Source organism: Alosa sapidissima, chromosome 12 (assembly GCF_018492685.1).
Source record: "Alosa sapidissima isolate fAloSap1 chromosome 12, fAloSap1.pri, whole genome shotgun sequence".
Lineage (NCBI taxonomy): Eukaryota > Metazoa > Chordata > Actinopteri > Clupeiformes > Clupeidae > Alosa > Alosa sapidissima.
The window spans coordinates 19,459,507-19,465,506 of NC_055968.1; positions in this window are offsets into that span (position 1 = coordinate 19,459,507).

The following is a 6,000-nucleotide window of genomic DNA, read 5'->3' on the forward strand; positions in this document are numbered from 1 at the left end:
CTATTAGAATGTCCAACAACATTGCATTTGTGTTGATATTGTCTTGTTAAATGTCCAAAGTCATGACTTTTATAACATAAGTAAGAACATTCCGAGTGGTGAAGGTAAATCCCTGGTGTTATAGAATTTTAGAATCTCTGCAATGAATCCAACTGATCACCAAGAAGTCGGCTCATGTGAGATATAGCATAAGCTGCACTCTCCCCCCCGACGGTAATGAATCCCTTATCACTAAAAGGTTCTAATCTTAAAATGCCTCCTGTGAAGTAGCCTTGTCTGCCGCTCTGTGACATTTAATCCATTATTTATGGAAGGAAAAAATTATCCGCAGAGCCTAATTGCCCAGGTGATGGCATATTGTTACATGTTATCTGCAGAGAGAAAGGCTGTGCAGCTCTGTCTACACTGAATTTGTGATTAAGCGATAAAGTACTTGGGGGAATATGCCTTATTCCTGATACTAAATTAATCGTGGTGTGAAGGTGTTGCTTCAAACAGTGTTAGACCCAGATCACACAGAAAATGAACACAAAGCTTCTGCTCTGCATTTAGAGTCAGCTCTAAGATAGCATCCTTATCAATGTTACAAAATGCCAAGGTCACCTGTGTTACTTCCTCGTAACTTCTTCTATATTACTTTAAGAGCTGCACAAATGCCTTAGGACCTCTGCCAACATACAGTGCAACCGGAAAGTTTTCAGACCCTTTCAAGTTTTCCACATTTTGTTATTTTTCAGACTGATCTTAAAATGGATTTCTGCAGCATTGAAAGTGCCCATTAGGGCTGGGATAAACGATTCTTTTTTAAACGATTAATCTAGCGATTATTTTTTCGATGCATCGACTAATCTAACGATTAATTTTTTCAGTCCGATTCGATGTCGATTCGATTCAATATCTCGATTAACTCCCCATTAATTGACTAATAACAATTTATACATGTTGATTTACATATCTGAATGAAAAAAACATGAATTCCTTAACATTGCAATATATGTTTATTGCTCTTAAAATTTCAAAATAAAAGACCATACAAGTGCAAAGTAATGCATTCTTAGTCAGCGGTAGCATTCAATAAAATTCAGTAGTGTATAGGTCTAATTGAGTGCCTGTCACTACGGGGGGGGGGGGGCTACAGATCAAAACGAAAAACGATGGTTCCATGCTATCCATGTGAGGTTACATGCCCACCAAGTATCGTGTACCCCGGTCTTTCAGTGTGCGAAAAAGAAAAAAAAAAAAAAAATCTTCTTTTTCGCTGCGCGGCGGTCATAATAACGGTTCATACTTCTCCTTGGGAGTTGGGACAAGCACTTTTGAGTCTTGAAAAACACTTTTCCATTTACATCGGGATTTTGCATTCAGTGTCAGAGTCAATAAAAATTTTAATTAAATTAAATTAAACATAAAAATAATTTAATGAGCCCTGCATGAGTAACGAAATTGACAAGCCGGTGTAAGTAAGCATGCTAAACTCAACATCCAAACAGTATTCTAACTTGAGATACTGCTTGATTGCATAACTTAACTAAGTTTAGTCTCCTCAATGTACTATGTTGTGATAAGACCTTAGCAGAGTTAACTTTAATGCAGCAGTTTTGAACAAATTTGCACAGCATGGTAATGATGCTAAGCGGATTTAATTTGTTCAAAAAGCCCACTGTGTTCTATGCAATGCTTCTATGTGGCAACAACAATCCTTCAACAATCGTGAATATTTTGTTTTAAATGTATGCAGAAGGGTAGCGGGCTCGTTACGAGAGAGAGCGGGCGGGGCAAGGAAAGGCTGTGTGCGTAAAAAGTGTAGCTCTATGAAAGGATTTTTATCTTATCTTTAATTTAAATAGTACAACATAGAACATCAATGTGTGACGGCCGGTTTTGATTTTGTGGCGCCCCACCACAGATTAATCAACGTATGGGAAACACTGAAGGTGTAAAATTAAAAATATTTGGCAGCATGTGTTTTGGGTCTGACAAATCGACGCGCATATTTTGCGTCGACGTAGTTTTTGCGTCGACGTTGTCCCAGCCCTAGCCCATCTTCCTAGATCTGGCCGCTCAGCCAAACTGAGTAATCCAGGATGAAGGGCCTTGGTCAGTAGCCTGGCTCTGCCCTCCTACGTACTTCCGCTCAATTTTCATTTCCCTTCAGTACGTCGTCTGGGTCTGCGGTATATTTGCAGGTTTTCTCCTGCAAAAATCTGCAGGTCCAATCAGCGAACAGAGGGAGTGGCTGAGAGCGATGAAGTTGAGGTTGTGCGCTAGTTTGAACCAGACATACGTCACACCAAACGTTTGCGATTGGTTATGGCAGATCCAGAATGGCTCTGGGCAGATCCAATACTTTTAAACTTCAACAGAGTACTCGCCTTCAAGGAAGTTAACGAGAGTCTGGTAGGACCAGGCTACTTGGTCAGACAGATAACCAAGGACCCAATGGTCACTATGAATGAAATCCAGAGTTCCTTTGAGAGGATGAAAGAAGCATAAAGAAAGTTGGTGTCAGTGCCAGTGTCTTTAGGGCATTCCCTACATGAGTGACAAGAGGATAAGTATGGAGTGCTAAGCCTTGTGAACACTTTGCACATGACAGTATAATACACATATTAAGCCCTTTCATAAAAAAGTGCCAATTCAAGGTTAAGTTTGCATGATTTCAGGATGCATTTTATAGTGTAACAGCTGTGCTATTACCAACATTAGGATAAGCCTCTCAATCCTATTAAAACAGTGGCTATTTGCCTCTTCATCATCCACTGTGTGAGTCCCTCGCCATCTGATAACCTTAGGGTCTAGAAATCCTCGGCCTGCATTTCAGCCATGCCCCCCCCCCCCACCCTCTGCCCCCTTCACCTCTTTAAACCCTCCTCCCTGTGCGCAAATAGATGCTAATAATCTCTTATCATGACTTGCCCATTGTGCTTCCTCCTCTCCGTCTCCATGATTCATCTCCATAATAACCGCCCTGCAGGCAGAGCTTTGCTACAGATCAGCTCAGTGCGGCTACTGGAAACGTGTGGCGGCCACGACGGCAGCAGCGGCGGTGAACAAGCCGGTCTCTGTCCTGCCGTGCCGAATCCGTGTACGTGCTCTGCTCACAGGTACTGGCTGACAGCCCCCCTTGGTGGCTGATGGTATGATGCCTCAGGATCAGTGAAAGGAATATCAGGGGAGAACTGGAAACATGATTGGACCCCCCATCTGTCCCTCCCTCTCTCTCTTTCTTTCTCCCTCTCTCTGTCTCTATTTCATTTTCTTGCCTGTATACCTTCCACACTCAACTGCTTTCTTCCAAAAATAAAAACCTGGCTGTTGTATAACGCTCCCTTCTGTCGAGGTGAGGGCATGTCTGTTCAGTCTAAGGCCAAAATCAAATCCATATTCATGTGTGAAACGTTAATCACCGCTACTTTCGTGTGCATGCCTCTGATTAGTCATTAAGATGGTTCCAGTGATAGAGATATGTTAATTGGGTTGAGGGCTTGAAAACAGTTTTAGGTTTTATATCTTCAGAGTCTCCAGCATCTGGGTTCTGGGGTTGCTCTCCATTTAATATTAATCAACTTCAGAATTTAGGTTCACAAGTTCTAATGTGAATAACGTAGTAGTATCAACAAGGTAATCAAACTATTGTAAAACAGTTGAACATGTTTATTGGTTGATTTTGGTTGTTATTTTTCCTATCGACAGTACTAAAAATTGGCCAGATTTCTCCTTGAAACGGGCTGAATACATGCTTAAACTAGATAGATATGACATGAATCCCATCTGATTGATTTACTATGCATAACCAGCGTGTCATCATACAGAGAAATGTCTCTGCACTACTCCCCTTTTTTCAGGGAAAGCGAGCTAGCATCATATCATTGATTCCAATGGGAAAGATGGCTAGCAGTCATATGAGTCACACATTACATCTAGTTAATAATTCACAGGACATTCAATCCTTTTACTAACACAATGGTTATGAAGAAATATGTATAACTGACTCATGCCAAAACTATGTACATTACCAACCTAATTAGCTTCCAATACCCCAGTGTTGAGGATAAAGTTAGCTTGTAGCTAACACTTACCATACGCTCCGATGTAAAATGGTTAGCTTGCTGACTAGCTAACTGTGGAACTTCAATATAACATAGCCAATTATCTCACCTTAGTTGTAGGAAATACGTCTGTATTTCAAGGATAGAATTAACTTTAAAGGAGAATTCCGGTGTGATATTGACCTAAAGTGTATTGAAACATGATACCGAGTGTGAACGTATGTCTCATAGCCCATCTCGGCTTGTCCCCTGCACTCCAAAATCTGGCGCTAGTTAGCCGATGCTACCAACAGCTTTTTCAATAGTGGTGCTTCGGCATTGGGCTAGCCATGCAAATAAATCACTGTTTTACAGTACACCCATTTACGAGGCTCAATGTATCTCCACACTTCATTGGTAGACTTCCGAGGGCCCTGACATTTAAAACGAGTCACTGAAACGGCCAGGTAGAATGCTGCTAAATGTGCCAAGCTTCCAGATTACAGACAAAAGTGGCAACTGGTAAAAAGACATTGCCTATAGGCAATGATTATTCGCAGTGTAATTATTGGGCTAATATTAGACGTTTGTAGCGTTGTCAAGCTATTCGCAAGCAATTCAATTAGGCTACTTAAAATATTAGCCTTTTGTATCCGATTCATAGACTTTGCAGTATGCAAATATTGATAACAAAACTGAAGCTTGATCTGTGTAGGCCTATGCGGTAAAAACTGTAGCCGAGCAGCAGATCAACCAGTTGACCACTGAAAATGATGAGCCCGAAATTAGTGATGAGGAGGCCATGAGGGACAAGTAGAGAGGATAAATTAAAGTTATTTATTGTAAGAAAGAGCAATTATTCTACATGATAAACCTATATGCCTTGTTTGTTCAGAAAGAGGGTGTAGTAAAGGAGTAGGCTAAATCACCAAACAACATAGCCTATCCATGCAAAAAACATGTAGCCTAAACATTAGTTCAATATGCCTCTTTGTGGAAGCGATAGGCTACATTTCAAAGGCTTTCTTTTTTTCTTTCTTTCTGTTTTTGTTAACTTGTGGTAGGCCTAAAGTGGAATATTTTTTGTTAACTTCTCAATTGAAGTGAATTATTATATAACCTTTACACATTGTTGAACCATGGTACTAATAAAAAACTGCAGGATATAAGAGCTGAAATGTTGTTTCATTTATCCAATTTCCACCACTATGGAAAACGTGGGCCGGTCTTGGACCTGAAACTCCCGGGCTGAAAAGTGGCCCCACTCCGGCCCTGGTTACACCTGTTTCCAGAAAGCATCGTACCTGTGTCGCAATTCGCTACCTCCGGCGTTCGAACACCGTAGTTCCAACAACGTGTTGATGATGCAGCGATATATATCATTGGTGGAAACAGTGACAACGTGTATTACCCCACCCCCTAGAAATTCTCTGCCACGGCCTATGTCGACATTTTTTCTAATTTAAACCAAGTGATTAAATCTAAACCTATTGCAAGCATATAAAACAGTTTACTTAAGCCGACCAAAAATATAGCCTACACAAATTTCAGGGTATCACAAATTTTGTTAACTGTCTTATGGCTTAACGGCAGAGCATCGGTGCTCTGCACGCTTGACCGGAGTTCGCCTATCTCTCCTTTTCACTTCAGAGTAAGAGTAGGCCTATGAGACATTTTTATGTGTACTCTACATCGAGAGACCAATAGGTAGGCGTACATGACATCAGTCAAAAACAATTGAATCCACGTGTCACACTAGTTCACCTGCTGGTAGCTAGAAGCAAGAAGACAAACTCACTTCATAAGAAAATCAAACCTACAACGCTGGGACAATTATATCCACTAGTCTGCTTTATAGCCACTACACCATTTATCACTGTGCTGATTTTAAGAGTCTGTGAAGATTATAATACTAGCCTATCAAAAAGCAAGTCAATACTCAAATTAACATAAATAGCGAGAATGAGCCAAG